The sequence below is a fragment of the Lepidochelys kempii genome, chromosome 1, assembly GCF_965140285.1.
Source record: "Lepidochelys kempii isolate rLepKem1 chromosome 1, rLepKem1.hap1, whole genome shotgun sequence".
NCBI classification, from domain to species: domain Eukaryota; kingdom Metazoa; phylum Chordata; order Testudines; family Cheloniidae; genus Lepidochelys; species Lepidochelys kempii.
The window spans coordinates 271,609,021-271,625,308 of record NC_136380.1 but is presented as its reverse complement, the minus strand read 5'-3'; the positions used below and the strand labels follow the sequence as shown (position 1 = coordinate 271,625,308).

Sequence of the window (16,288 nt, the reverse complement as noted above, 5' to 3'; positions counted from 1 at the left end):
AAACAACACAAAAACCATCAATAAAAACATTCAGAAGTGACTTTCTGAATACTGTAAGAGGCCAGATAAGTGTGGGGTGCTCCAAAGATAACTATGGAAGAGAAGAATAAAATTTAAAAAGTGAAAGATCACGCGCTATCCCAATACCAACACCACCCCCAGAGGCACAAAAGAACCATTAGGGGTGAAATTCATCCCAGTGCAGAGGTTCCTGCATTAGATGAAATTCATCTTAAAATAATAACTCATGAAAAAAAAACTATATCTCAGAACCTTTGCCATTGTTTCACCAATTACAAAGAAGTCCAGAACAAGATCACGAGTGGTGACTAGACTTGAGGAAATTTTGAGAAAAATGATGCAGGAACACGGCGCTAATTTCTAAATAGAATTTTGCTTTGCACCCCCTCTCTAGTCATATGTGTGAGTAAAGTTTTGTTCAGACAAAATTTTCACAGAACATGAATTTGGGGTCTCTAGCTGAAATATATTCAATCACAAAATAAAATTCACTGCATGTGGAAGAAGTTTATGAACATTAGTTCATCCAGTCTCAGAACAGAAATAAAACTACACAAACTAAGTGACCAATCACAGAGATCATACATAAAACAAATAAAGGAATACTCACAGAACGCAGTTAGCAAGCAATCCATTGTGCAACCAAATTTCAGCCTAAACAGCCAAACAGTTTTAAAGAGTATACAAATTAGCAAAAAATTAGTCTATTGATGAGTAAAAAAAGGGGTACATCTGTCAAACCGTTTAAGAACTGTTCACTTCTTTGTGGTGACACAAATTATGACAGATTTGTTCTTTAGTGACTATTCATTCAGCAAGTCAAATTTGACAATTTAACTTTCACAAAAGGAAACAGACATGAAACAACATAGATGGAGGAAAGGAAAACAAACTGGAAATAAAAATATCCTTAACCTATGACATCCAGCACTTCCAAGAGGCTGCACATCCAGAGTGTAGGGTGCTGAAGTGGGACTTTGCAACATGGGTTCTATTCCTGGTTCTGCCACTGACCTACTGTATGTATGACCTTGGACAAGTTTCTTCACCTCTTTGTTTTCCGTCCCACAATTTGTTTGTCTTGCTGTCACGGATCCACAGGAATGGTGCTCTGGGACAGCTTTGGAACAGTGCCTGGGAGGACCCCTTCAGGGTGCCAGACCCCCTTAGGGTATGACCCTTTCACTAGGGTAAGCCACTTGGTTTCACTGCCTCCCTGGACTGAACCTGGGAGTCTTCAGCACCCCTGCTTCACACTGTGAGCTCCCATCAATAAGTCCACCTGAGTTAGACACCTGAGGGAGACTTGTACACCCAAAGGGAGCAATGCATCCCCACTTTCAGCATCTGCAATGGACTCTTACCCAGCATTGTAAAAGCAGTAGGGTTTACTAGCTGTCTAGAACATAGCATAGAAAGTCCTTGCTTAGCACTGAGAAAAGAAAGTTACAGAATAGTCCATTCTGGTTACCCAGAGCTCCAGCCAAGTAGTGTCCACGCTTGATTCCTGCTCTGTCCCTCTTAGTTCCAATTCCCAGGCCAGTCCCACTTGGCCCCTCCTCAATCCTTTGTTGTCCAGCTGGTCAAACACAGCTGGCTTCCTGTGGAGGGAGTGGGCCCTCAATGGTCGGGAGTTGCTAGGTAGTAAATATCCTGGTAATTGGATTTACCACTGTCTTCATAGACCTCCACTGACCTGGGACCCCAAACCTAAGGCAGCTAGGCACCATTCACACCTTTGTTGTAGTCTGCCCAAAAGTAAACAGCCTTTTCCCACCACCTAGTTAACCATGCAGCATATAGGGGAAACTGAGGCACACACAGTATTCAGACAAACAATTCCCACTCTGTCACACTTCCCCATTTAGACTACAGGCTTTTCAGAGAAGAGACTGTTTCATTTTTGTCTTTGTACAGCATCTAGCAAAATGGAGCCCTGACCTCAGTTTGGGCCTCCAGAACTACTGTAAAATAAATTATAACTGTAATAATATACTAATAATAATGCCAGAGCTGCCTAGTTTAGACAAATTGAGAAAATGACACCATCTAAGGGCGGATGTCTAAGAGCCCTACTCAAGACACAAGTAATGGTATCTGATAGCAAGAAATACCCCCAAGCAAAAGACCACAACTTTGTGGTGAGCTGTACAGAGATCAGAAAGGTTTAGACATGTACTTAAAAGAAATTTGGCAAGCAAAGCCATATTTGGTAAGCTGACATATTGCTACAAGCGAGGTCAGCATTTAAATCCTCTCCCTTCCCTTCTGCTTAAGGAGGGGAGGGGCAGGAAGAGGGAGGGCTACACTTAATGCTGAAAAGTCTTTTTGAAGTATTTGCTCCCTTGACTAAGAGTTCTCAGTGTGGCAACACCTAAAATCAAGATACATCAAAGGAGTTTCAAAATAAACAGAAGCTGAATGAAAATGTATGAAATGACAGACGGAATAAACAATAACTATGCATATGTTTAAATCATCTGAAAGTGATTGCAGCAATGTGTAAAATATCCTTAAATAGATATTTAAATGGCAGCTTATTTCCCCAAGGAGAAAAAAATATCTGTTTAAATCTTAAATAAATCCTGTTTATACTAAACTGCATCCTTTTTCTCCTTTGGTGAATCACTTTAGGAGCTTTCCCTACCTCTCTGGTTCACTATCTATAAAACAGAAACCACTTTGGCTCTTGCCCAGATTTGCAGCCAAGAGATAGTGGGTTTCTGGAAGCTACTGTAATGTCACTGTACAAAGCCCACAACGCTATGTAAACTACCTTTTGTGCGTACTGTGCACTGGTGTGAATTTCACCCTAAGAGAACAATATCTTTGCTATGGAATGTACATAAAGAGGATGATGATTGAGGGGAGAGCACATTTCTGAACCACTTTTCACAGTGCATTACTGCTAGGGCTTGAGGGCTGAGGAATCTTTCTTGGGCAACTTGCAATGTCTTCACCTCATAGCGAGGGGAGAGCAACAACAGGAATGCAGATAGACTCAACTGGAGGCACAGGACAACAGGAAAACTCAGGATGAGAAGAAAGAGACATGAAGACGCGAACAACATAAAGGCATCGGCTTTGGTTCCCAATCAAACTATCTTTCATGCTTTGTTATCTACGGAAATAACAAAACCACCTAAACAATGGGTCAAACCCAATGACGTTACACCAGACATTAACCTGGGCTAATATCATTACTTTGTAACAGCAGTGTATCTTTTATAAGACATTTTTAGCTGATTTTAAATTAAATTCTTCAAAATTAAAAAAAATAATTTAAAAAGGCAGGGGCACAAGCCTCTTCTCGATGGGTGCCATTAAAGAGTAAACTAATACTGTCCAGTACCATGGCTTTGTATTTCCTATATTTACAATGCAAACCATAATAAACATATTCAAACAGTACCCTAACAAACATTTACTTCTTTGCCACACAACTGTAGTTATATTTTAACAGGGTAAAAGAATAATGGCCTTTCCTTGGTGGGTTTGTTTGTTTGCTTGCTTTTGAATGTTCAAATTTCAAGTCTCCTTGCAATAAATGTTTTATAGCTAACAAGGAAAGATTAATATTTTGGGTCCAGTATTATCTGACAAGATGATGTTCCAGCAGTCATTATCAGTCACTACTCTCTTTCATGCAATGGATAAGTACAGTATATCAGTCATGGGACTCCTTTAAAATGCCCTGTTTTTAATCTATGTCTGATTGTGATAGCATATGGCAGACTGGAGGGCACCAGCTTCAGAACCATTTCACATATGTTGAACACAAGGTGTTTAAAGATAAGGCTCTGGATACCAATGTACATACTTTTACCTTGCCCCTATGTCAAATACTGCAGCATGCTTAATACATGCTCTGACTGTACTGTAACAGCAACTGCAGATTGTTTGATAGTACATTTTCACTGATATACTTTATATATACATACACACAGAGAATAATTAAAAAATATGACAGATGAAAACTGATATCAAGCCTAATTCTGCAGTCTTTACCCAAACAAACTAGACATTGCCATTATTAAGTGTGGGTAATATTAGTATTATTTGCATTATTTTATAGCACTCAGCAGTGTGATTGGTGCCTCCTAGTTCAGATATGCAAACATGTTCCCTATCCGGATGCATTTTCAGTCTAGTCTCATGCAATGGCAGAATGAAGAGGGCCACAAACTATGCAGGGGAGGCAGGAAGGGGGCTGGGGTTTCATATGATCGCTACTTGATAGGCAGGTTGAAATTTAGATCACCGTCACTCATGTTCTCTCCCTCTCTTTTTTGCTCTCATATACTGCTAATGCATCTGTCACCATGAATGTAGCCACTTACGGCCTCTGATATATGGTGCTCCAGTTATAAACCAATTCTCGTTACTTATCTCAAAGCATATTAGATAAGATTCTCTCATCCAATCCCAGCCCTTCATGAAGCTCTGTTGGTGTAAAGGGGCTGTATATTGGCAGTAACTTACTAGCAGAGAATTCCTCAGCTGGCATAGACCCTGCATAGCCAGCTTCTACACAAAACCCTCTCCTAGCCCTAGTGTAGGCACGGGTAGGTGAGGGAATGATTAGAATGCTCTGACAATTCTAAGTGGGTGAATGGTCCCCAGTTTGGGGTCATATATTAGTGGATACAGTTTAAGGTAGCCCTAAGGCTGCTCAAATCTGTGACACAGATGGAGGTAGCGACTGGCCTGAGAATTGGCAAGCCCATTATCTAGCTGTCTGACAAGCCTCTGTTGCCCTCCCTTGGCCACCTCGAATGGAGACTGTGAGCAGTAGATTAACCTATAACTGATTATCCAGTTTATTAGATTTTATGCCAGTTGTCTTCTGTAGATAGTGTATTGGATTGTTTAGTTTAATATAAAACCATTAAGCTATCAGTTACAGGAAGCCTCCTTTGTACTCTGTCAATCTGTAAAATGGCCAATGTCCCGAGCTTCCTGTTCCTGGGGACTATAGATTAGTGAATAATAATCTATTCTTTTTCTTGCCTGTTGTGAAACAGTTTTTTCATTCCAGTTAATTCAGTTACTTATGCTATGTTAAATACCAATCTGTATTTCCCCCCTAATGTTTACTAGATCAGCCCAAAAGACATCACATCTCTCTCAATATGCCCCTGTAGCACTTCTAGTGTAGACTAGTCCAGAGACAGGAGCAGAAGGCATTCATATGCTAAGTCCAACCTGGTGTGTCTCAATAACAACTGGGACACGTGGCTAAATGCAGGGGCATTTTACTAGGGCTGGCATATAGGGGAAGTTTGCAAATACTTTGGGTACAGGGGCTTAAACAGTTACGATTTAATGTAAAACAATTGTAGTTCCTATTTGGGCCCTAGGGAGGACAGTCCTCTGAGAGGCACAGGGCTCCTCTGACCTAGTGTCTGGGATGCCTCTCCAATAGGGTTGCCAGTTTTGGTTGGATGTATTCCTAGAGATTTCATCACATGACATAATCTTTAATTAAAAATTAATCTTTAATTCATGGAGACTCCAGGCCAATCCTGGAGGGTTGGCAACCCTAGTCCAGCTTCTGCTAGAGACAAATAGGAGCTTGCAGGTTTCCACCTCAGGAGTACTTAGTGATGGGTCTCACTGGGGCCCCTCTGCACTAGCTGCCTGGCCAGTCTCTGCTGCTTCCCCACGAGATCTGCACAGACCTGAGTCTGGCAGCAATGTCTGGCAGGCACACCCTGTTCCAGAGGCAGTTTCCCACTCCTGCTGCAGCCTGCTGTGCACGCAGTTCCCTAGCAGCTTTCCCTGCATCCGCATTCCCTGAAGCTTCTGGCTTGCCATGTGGCTGCCATTTCCCCAAGTGCCAGGTTCCTGCCTGGGTCAGGGTCAGCTTGCCCCTCCCCCAACCAGCCAGGGAATAGAGATGTGCTCACATGGCTGTATCGCAGAGACAGAGATCAGTGGGGAGGAGGTTGATGGGAATAGTAGTTTTCTGCTTAGCAGATTCATCACAACACTTTCTGCTTCTTTCCCCATCTTCCAGTATTGGTCAGATAGCTCATATTGCCCTGAAAGTTCACAGCCAAACCTTCTTCATCTTGGCAGGGGGTTACAATAGATGATCCTTGCAGTCCCTTCTAACCCAATGGTTCTATGATTCTATGTGAAATGGGGCCCACTTTAGGCAACCTCTTCCCCCCGCCCTCCAGGATGTCCCCTACCCAGAGCTATGCAGTTTCCTCTTTGGGCACTAGGTTTCAAGCAACAGTGTTCCTCCCACCATTGGGGAAAAACTGCAGGAAGGAGCCAGCTTGAGACACCAGTCAGTAGAACTGGAGGCCAAGCAGAACTCAAAGGCTAAGCAGAGCCCTTCGAACTTCCATGATTTCAGAAAATTCTCTACAGTTTTGACTGGACTTTCTCTGCCTTGTGCTGATGGGCTGTTTGCTCCAATCTCTCTCAGTCTTTTTCATCTCAGCCTTACTTCACTCCTACCTCTCTTAACCTCCTCTCCCCGTCCTTGTCCCCCTCTTCCCTTCCATATTGCCTCTTCCTTCCCTTTTTCTTTCTGGTTAGCTTATCTCCTCCTGACTAAACCTCCCCTCATCCTCTGCAAAAAGAAAAAAATCATGGAACCAACATGCTATTTCCTGCAATCACATTGTTCACTCTGTGTGCTAGGGTCAGGGAAGGAGACTGTCTGTTTAGACTGTAAGCTCTTCGGGGCAGGACCCATCAACTACTATGTTTGTACAGGGCCTAGCATAATGGGGGCCCATTTTTGGTTGGTCTTTAAGAACTATCATTATGAACCAGATCAATAATTAATCATAATTTACTTTGATGTATCAAAACAGTGCCTTAAAAAAACCACAACAGCAAACTTTGCAGAGTTCTAAGAATGCAGAGGGAGACTTGCTTGTAACTGGAGGACGTACCTTCTAGGTCCACCTGTAATTATACATGAACAAGGAAAAACCAGAAATGTTCTAATGACCTGTTCCTACAAAGCATATGGACATGCTTAACTTTAAGTACATGAGTAGTCTCTTTGGCATCAGAGCAACTATTCACAGGTAGAAAGTTGAGCCTGTCTGATGTCATGATGTGCCTGTCTTTCTAGTATCAGGGCCTAAGATTTTACATGCAAGTTACATTTAAAAATGCTATTAATATTCTAAGGAGCTCCAGGCAAATGAAAAGGCCCTCATGTTCATGCTAAATATTTATTTTTATTGGCTGAGCTTTAATAAATGAATTAAAAGATTATGAAAGGGATGCATATTTTCTCCTGGAAACTGGAAATGTGTTATTTTGGAAATGTTCTCATGCCATCGTAACAGACTCAAGATGCATTTGGTAGGATGCCAAGGTATAAATAGCGTTACTAATATAAAATAATCATGAAGAGGGTTATGTTTATCTAACTGAGTATGTTTTTGGAAGATAAATGAAGCTTTCAAGCTTGTAGTCTGTCAGAAGGCAATTTTTTTTCTAAATATTTGTGATTCTGAAGGTCAAGAGGCAAAGAATTATTTGAAAAAGAAAAACCTATCAACTTCAGACAAAAACAAGGGAAGGTGCTGAAAATACTAGACCACGGTGAATGACTATTTATATAAAATCATGAGTTATTCTCACTAACCCAATTTTCCCACATTTCTTATTTGCAATAATGTACCAAATCATTTATCCAAACAAATTACAGACACTGAATTACCTGTAAATAGAATCCTATGATTATTCCTTAGTCACTGTATGTGACTGGACACATAAGTCATATAATATTATTTTCTGGTCCTTGATTGGATGACCTAAACTCAAGAGAGAGGCCTGAACCAGCCACTGGAGCACTGAATCCCACATAGAATTAGGGAAGAAGCATTTTAGGAGAAGGGAGACAGCAGGCCTACCAACAGAATTTTAGGACATTTTATGTCATTTCCTGACTTCTTTTGCACATGAAAGTTTGGCTAAATGCAGTTGTAGACCCCAAATTTTAAAACATCTGGGTTCTTTCTTAATACACAGAGAAAGAGAGCAGGAGATATATTGGTTGTTTATTCTATTTGCCCTTGTCACATTGGCCACCAACTAATTGGTGTGACTTTTTGCTGCGTCTCCTGCCTTCACATTTCTGCCTATGATAGCAGAACTGATGGCCCTCCTTTCTCTGAGCAGCTCTTTGACATTACACTGACAGGTGCCCCATATCCATAGCTCAGTGCCATGTGTAGAGGACAGGACTGCTTCATAGTGCACTGGCTGTCAGGCACTGCCCCACTTCAGACAGCAGGTTTTTCGTTCTGGGTTTGGAACATTTTGGAAGTCTCTCCAAGCAAGAGATTATTTGGATTTTGCAGCATTATTTTCCCCCACTCAGTGTCCCTCTCATTTATATTATATAGACCCAGGTCTTCCTGAAACCAGACCGAGACCACACAGAAATACATATTCTTCAGAAGGAATATGACAGCTTTGTAGTGCAAATTTTTGAATAAAAAATTGAAATCTATGACTTGCTTCACCGGATAAAGCATAGTTCAAAGCAGACAGGACCTGCTAGCACATAAGACCAATTGTCAAAGCCCAGTCCAAAATGCATAGGTGACCATTACACACACACACAGGTACTTACACATGGGTAATTACACGTGCAAAGTTTTACATACACAGTGTAGTAGGACTGTGAATTTTATTGTGTATTTTGAAATTCACCCTTATACAATAGACCACATAGTAGATAGTAAATGGGAAAGTCAAATATGCTGACCCACATATAATGTATTCAAAGAAAACAATTTGTGATACTCTAAGCCTGGTAGCTCTCTTCGTAACCACGGTGGAGTCTCTGAAGTCAATGGAAGTACAATTTAAAAATGTGTGAATAAAGGAAAATCTGGACCAATTCATTATACATGAATAGTGACACTATGTCTTCAAAAGACTTCTAGCTATTTGCTTAGGCAGCTGCTGAGCTGCAGGCAGCCATGTTTAAAAGATAGCCAGAGGCACCAGCCATGTTGAAAAGACTAGCCAGAGGCACCAGGCAGATGACATGCAATTTGCTGAGTTCCTGCAAAATAATTTTAACCGCAAGCACTTAGAATGGACATTCAGAGTGCAATGGCATGTGCTTCTTGAAATAGCTATAGAGACATAGCTTCAGCGTTTAGAAGCCCATTAGAGGGTTACTACAATAACTGAGAGAACATGCAAGTACCCTTTTAAAAAATCATTTGGTGCTTTCCATTGTATATAAATAAACTGCTTCTCATTGCCAGCCAGTTATTGACCCACAGTGCTTCTGGTTCACATGTTGCTTTACATCCTGGAAAATCTAGTTCATTTCCTTATTTATCTCTTTTCCGCCTTCTCAACTTGTTTTTTCATTATTAATAGACGATGTGTCTCCTCCAAAGCATTGACACCACAAAGAACACTTTGTTCAAGATGGCCCAATATAATGCAGATCATTTGTTTGGTTGGTTGTTTAAAAAGCCATATACAGACTATGAAAAGTCAAAGAGACTCTTGGTTTGCAACCACAGCATGCTTCAGAAAACAGACTCAATTGTTAGGTTGTATACGTGTTCTACAGTAGTTCATTACTTCCATGATGCCCAGGTCAACTCATATTTCCATTAGGTCAGTTGCTTCGCATCAGAAGGGGATTTAGCTGGTCTATTTTCTAAATATTTATGTACAAAATAGATTTAGTCTATATTTCACAGAAAGAATAAGGCAGCGACTTAGTTTCTTTTCTTTCTTGCTTTTATTTTTTTTAAATAAAGTAGCCTCAGTTTTGGTTCCATGCAGTTGTACTCCACAGATTTTTAGGTTCTTTGTGCAATCAGCATTCAACTCTCTGTCTGAACTTTCTATTCCTCTTACCGCATTTCAGTGGCCTTTGGAACTAGTCCCATCCCTTCGAAATTCTCTGTGGTACGGGATTTCCTTACTTGAAAGGTGAGTTCCACAGAATAACAATCAGTTCCTGTAACAGAAGATATCCCCTTTCTTCAGGGAAGATGAATTTTAAGGGAGCAAGACTATATACCAAGGAGTTTACTAGCCCAAGAGTTTTGAGGCTAGGTTAAAAGAAAAGGAGTACTTGTGGCACCTTAGAGACTAACCAATTTATTTGAGCATAAGCTTTCGTGAGCTACAGCTCACTTCATCAGATGCATACTGTGGAAACTGCAGAAGACATTATGTACACAGAGACCATGAAACAATACCTCCTCCCATCCCACTCTCCTGCTGGTAATAGCTTATCTAAAGTGATCACTCTCCTTACAATGTGTATGATAATTAACTGGCATCTTGTGGATTTGCTACATTGAGCTGTGCAAACTTGTATGAACAAATAAGCTTTAGTAAATGTAGGGCCTAAAACAATTAGTTATGGGTTATGATTCTACTGATTAATATTATTGCATTAAGACAACTTCACAATGAGTAAATTATATCTGTGCTTAAAAATAACAGATGCTTTCTGTATGTTTTATACACAAAGGTATAAGCATATGAAGTTGTGGTAGTTCTAGGATGAAATTCAGGCTCAAGTAAGTCAATGGGAGTTTGCCATTAACTTCATCCATAGGGAACTGTATTACACAGCTTGCACATAAACTACTACATACAGACCACTGTCTGGAAGAATCCTACAGGATCTCTCAGTAATTTACTAACAACTAAAGTAAGTAATGGGGTGTTCAAACTCCGTTTTTCAGGTGCAAGTTCCCTGGCAGAATATTTTTGGCATTTTTTTCTGGCCTGAGAAGAGCTACAGAGCCTGTGTCCTTACACTCACAGGTGTGGAATTTCACTAATGTATAATTTTTCCTACAAATGTTTGGTTTATGTGAAATATGACAGGTACGACAGGAAGTGTGAAGAACAGGAAAATATACAGTAATTGGGAACTGTACTGATTATCTTTTTCACTGTAAGGTAGGTTCAGCACATCTGAAAGAATTTTAAAAAATGTTTAATGGGGTCCAATGAACTGTACAAACAATATACACATATAAACAATCTACGTGTTAACTATATGTGATGACATTGACGAAAGCCAATCATGCATTCACCCATTTTCTGATAATTAACAGCTCTTATCTGACAGACACCATTTCCTACACATGCTTTTGCTCAGTGATAAGATGTGAAAAGTTTGATGAAGGCACGACTATTTTTGGACACAGTGATACTTACGTTGCTATGAGATCTCAGATTAGTGGGTAATTAGGTTCACAATGATTTCAAACAGCTGATCTGCAAAACCAAGAAGACAGAGTGGTTTACTTCCCTGCCATGTGTGTATAAGTATGTGCAAAAATTATGGGCAATCAACTTGTTTTCTTTTGGTGTTATTTAAAGAGACAGGCTGCATCCTGTTCCCCTGTGGGAACCCCCTAAAAATACTGGTTTATAATGGAAATGTTGAAATCCTATAATCATTGCCATCATAGGAAAATTGTCAAATGCCTCCAGATACAGTACATGCCGTTTTCAGTTTAAGTCTGTCAGATCTAGAATACCTTCACAGTCCCTTTTTAAAACTACTCTATGCTAGCTAGCTCTTGTTCATAACTGAATCATAACTCAGCTCACTAACCTTTCACCTTGCCCTGTGTCACTGCTCCTCACCCTACACATTTGCCCGATGAATTTGGAAGTGGGCATGCTCTGCAGCACAGTCCTAGTATGCATTAAAGCATGAGTATTTTGATTTTTCTTAATGAATGCAGCCCCCCATCACAGGGAATGAAACCCACAAATAAGCATGCAGGGGTTTTGAATGGGGGTGGGGAGCTAAGTTGTATGGGTGCAGTAACAAGCACTGTACCTATGTCTTTCTGTAGCTTTACTGCAATAGTCAGCTACAGAAATTTATGTACTCAGTGTGTGTGTGTATTGTGACAGGGTCGGGCCAGATGGCTACAGGAGAGTAATTTTTTTTTTGAAGCAAAAGATGTTTTTATTTGCATAACACACTTACAAAGTAAAAACAGCAGCATATGCAATGTGTAACACAGCAACCAATCACAATTGTTTTCTCATTAGCTTCAGGGGAGGGAAGTGTTCAAGCTTGCCCGGGCCCTGAGCAGGGGGTTTCCTCAACTCTCATGGTCTTCCACCCTTCCAAGTTATCTGGTGGCCCAGAGCGAGGGGGCTTCATCGACTCTCAAGGTCTGCCACCCCCTCGAGTTACCTGGCGCCACGCCCGAGTGTCACCAACAATTCCCTCCTCTGAAAGCACCGAACAAGAGGGGCAGGCCGTGGGGTGGACAATCTGGGAGGAGGAGGGGGCACGTGCACCCACGTGTGAAAGGACCCCTCTAAGGTGATGGTGTCCGCAGCAGCAATGGCTGGGGCTGGGGTCCCTTACTCTCTCCTCCAATCAAAGAGTCAGACAAAGGGACCCGGACGGGGACACTGAGCAGAGAGCCTCGGACAGCGCCCACTGCTCCTCAAAAACATCAAGGGAGTCAGTGGACACCTCCCAGAGGAACTCCACCCGGATACGTGAACAGACCAAGGATCAGAAAACGGCCCTACAGTCACAGAAAACTCCATCGGCCAACCTCCTCTCTCGGGTTTTATAGATGGCCATTTTAGCCAGGGCCACGAGGAGGTTAACTAGGAGATCCTGCGACTTTGTGAGGCCACGGATGTGGAGTGCATAAATAAAAAGGTGAGGGGAAAAATGCAACCAAAAGTGTCATAGGAGATTTGTGAGGAGCTGGAACAGGGGCTGCAGCCTGGTGCACTCCAGATATATGTGCGCCAGGGTTTCCCTCACACCACAAAAGGGACAAGTATCTGGGATGGGGGTGAACCACGCCAAGTACGTGCCCGTGCTCACAGCTCCGTGAAGGAGCCGCCAACTGATGTCCCCAACTGGCCTCAGAACCAAGGTGGAATATAGGCTGGCCCACCGGGGCTGCTCACCCTCCAAAGGTGGCAGAAGGTCTTGCCACTTTGTGTCGGGGCGGGACACTAGGGTGAGGGCATGAAGGGTGTGGAGCGCGAGCGTGTATAGATATTTCCTTGGCGTGGTTTGGAAGCGACCGGCTGCAGTTCATGCAGCCGGCTCGCAGTGAAGGGGTAGGGGGGGGTCGATTGGCTCTGCGGGGCAGGGGTCCAATTAAAAAGTCCGATGGGCCTGGGGTAGAGGGTGGGCGGGGCATGCCCTCAAGCAGGACCCGGTCGAGGTAAGCTCGAGCAGCGGGCGGCAAAGCGGCCTTCACCTCCTGAAGTACGCACCAGGGGGTACGAGGTCTGGAGAGCCCCATGCGCCGGGCAAGCGTCAGGGGATCCAGCCAGTCTCCCCGGTAGTAGTCCAGGAGGTCTCCGACTCTCGTGACTTCTGCCAGGATCAAGCTCTGGCGCACCGAGCGGGACTCCGGCACCTGCACACGGAGCTGGGAGTTGTGTAGCAGGCGCTCCACAAGGAGATCTACCCCCTCAGTGGCTGCCACGGACCTGGTCATTAAAAATAGTTTCCAAGTCCGGACGCAGTCCTGGTAGAAGACCAGCAGCCCCGAGAGGTCTCGCGGAAGACCTCCTGGACAGAGATAAAAGGCTGCCGGTCATATCGGAGCCCTCGGATGTGGAGCAGGATGGCGTGCGCCAGTGTGCTCCACGCCGAACTGCCTGCAGCATAGAGGAGCCTCTGTAGGGCCTGGAGGTGGAAGACACGGACCTCAACGTGTAGACACTTCAGGCCCTGTCCTCCTTCCTTCAGGGATAGATGAAGGACCCCTACAGGGGCCCAGTACGTTCCTGACCAAAAGAACCCCAGAATCAATGTCCAGAGGTTGGTCAGGAAACCCGGGGCTGGGACCAGGGTGTTGAGCCGGTACCAGAGCGTGGACAGGACTAGTTGATTAAGCACCAGTGCTCTCCCTCGGAGGGAGAGACATCTGAATAGTCCCGTCCATTTCCGGAGCCGCTCTATCACCCTGCCCTCTAAATTTTCCCAGTTCTCTGGCGGAGAGGGATGCGTGGCAGAAAGATAAACGCCGAGGTAGAGCAGTCGACCCGCGCTCCACCGGATGGTCTGAAGTGCGGGTGGGAGGGAGCTCGCCTGCCGCCAGTCTCCTAGCGCCAAGCCAGAGCTCTTGACCTAGTTGACCCAGGCAGAGGAGGCTGCCGAATAGATGGCCTGGCAAGCCTCCACCCGTGCCAAGTCACTGGGGTCCTGGATTACGAGGAGCACGTCATCAGTGTACACCGACAGGACCAGCTGCAGCTCTGGCTCCCACAGCACCAACCCTGTCAACCTCCTTCAGAGGAGACAGAGGAAGGGCTCGATCGCCAGAGCGTACAGCTGACCCGAGAGGGGGCACCCCTGCTGTACTCCTCACCGAAAGCTGACCGGTTCGGTCAGGGTCCAGTTGAGCTTAACCAGACAATCTGCGGAAGCGTACAGCACCCGGAGAAAACCCACAAACTGCGGTCAGAAGCTAAACGCCTGCAGAGTGCTCAGGAGGTACCCGTGGTCCACCCTATTGAACGCCTTCTCCTGATCTAGGGACAGGAGGGTGAACGACAGACGGTCTCTATGCCCAAGTTCCAAAAGGTCCCGAACCATAAATAGGTTATCAAAGATACTGCGGTCCGGGACAATGTAGGTCTGGTCTGGGTGGATCACTTCCGCCAGCACAGACCCTAGCCGCAGCGAGATTGCTTTCACTACGATTTTGTAGTCCATGCTGAGGAGCGAGATGGGACGCCAATTTCGTAAATCGTGGAGGTCCCCCTTCTTCGGCAATAAGGCGAGCACAGCTCGCCTGCACGAGAGAGGGAGGACCCCGCTCTGCAGAGACTCAGCCCAGACGGTCACTAGGTCTGGGGCGAGGACGTCCCAAAGCACACGGTAGAACTCCACGGTCAGCCCGTCCATGCCTAGAGACTTATTAGTGGGCATAAGATGGAGGGCTTCTGAGAACTCGGCCAGAGTGAGAGGCAACTCTATCCGGTCTCGGTCGCTCACGCTGACCGTAGGGAGCTCCTCCCAAAGCACTCTGCAAGCGCTAGGGTCGGTCGGATCCAGGGAGAAAAGACTTGCGTAGAAGGCTCGGGCCCTCCTGCTGGTTCCATGCTGGTTCCCTCCCGCTGGTTCCATGAGGGGGTGCCATCTTCTTCCAGGAGGCAGGTGACGTGTTTCTTGGCCCCCCTCGTTTTCTCCAGGGCATAGAAGAAGCGGGAGCCATGATCCATCTCCCAAAGGAGGCGGATGCAGGATCTAACAAAGGCGCCCCGGGCCCAATGGTCCTCGAGGGCCCGGAGCTCCTCCCGCTTTTCCCGGCACGCTCCACAGAGGAGCAGGTCCTCGGGGCTGGTGGCCAGACACCTCTCCATCTCTAAGACCTCCCGTTCCAACTGCTCTATCGCCGCAGTTCTCCGTCGGCTGGTGCCCCGGGTGTAGTCACGGCAGAAAAGCCAGGTGTGCACCTTCCCCAGGTCCCACCATCGCCGCATTGAGGGAAAGGCACGCCGCTGCCCTCACCAGGCCAGCCAGAATTCCCGGAAGGACATCACAAAGCCCTCATCCTCCAACAGGCTGTTGTTAAAATGCCAATAGGCTGGTCCCGGCCTCTCTGCACAGAGGGAGGCTGTCACGGTGGCTAGGTGATGGTCAGAAAATGGGGCCAGCCAAATGCTGGAGGAGTGGGCTCGTGAGAGATGGAAACGTGATAGATAAATGTGGTCCAACCGGGAGTGGCTCGACCGATGGGCTTCCACCCGGACAAAGGTGAACATGGAAGTGTCATCCGGGTGGTGGTCACGCCAGATGTCCACTAGGGAGTTATGTTCAACTATCTCCCAGAGGGTGTCCGCGGTGGCTGGGCACTGCTCGGTCCCCAAGCGGTCTCGCTTCTTGAGGGTGGTATTAAAACCCCCTCCCAGGACCAGGCACTCGTGAGAATCTAAGGTGCCAAGGAAGGCGAACACCTGCTGATAGAATTGCAGCCACTCCGGGCCCGATGTCGGGGCATAGACATTAACGAGGTTAACCACGAGCCCCTCCATACAGACCCGGAGATGCAGCAGGCGACCCTGCACGGCCTCGGCAACCCCTAGCACCTCGGGCCATAGGTCGGGGGAGAACAGAGTCGCCTCTCCAGCCTGCCGAATCGTGGAATGGCTAAAGTAGACCCTGTCCCCCAGTCCAGCCACCAACTATTTTCGGCAGTCGGATCCGTATGGGTCTCCTGCAGGAAAATCACAGAGTACCCTCCCTCCCGAAGGAAGGAGAGCACCTGGGACCTGCAGAGAG

At 45.3% G+C, this 16,288-nt stretch overlaps 1 long non-coding RNA gene across 1 annotated transcript in view; it reads right to left on the bottom strand.

Annotated features, from left to right (window-relative positions):
• LOC140906662 (uncharacterized) overlaps positions 1-16,288 on the bottom strand; it is a 50,852-nt gene that overhangs the window by 17,787 nt on the left and 16,777 nt on the right. The window contains exons 2-3 of the long non-coding RNA XR_012157194.1: positions 11,215-11,274; positions 9,892-9,994 (exon numbers count right to left, since the gene is read on the bottom strand). This is a non-coding gene — a long non-coding RNA (uncharacterized LOC140906662). The remainder of the gene's footprint in view (positions 1-9,891; positions 9,995-11,214; positions 11,275-16,288) is intronic.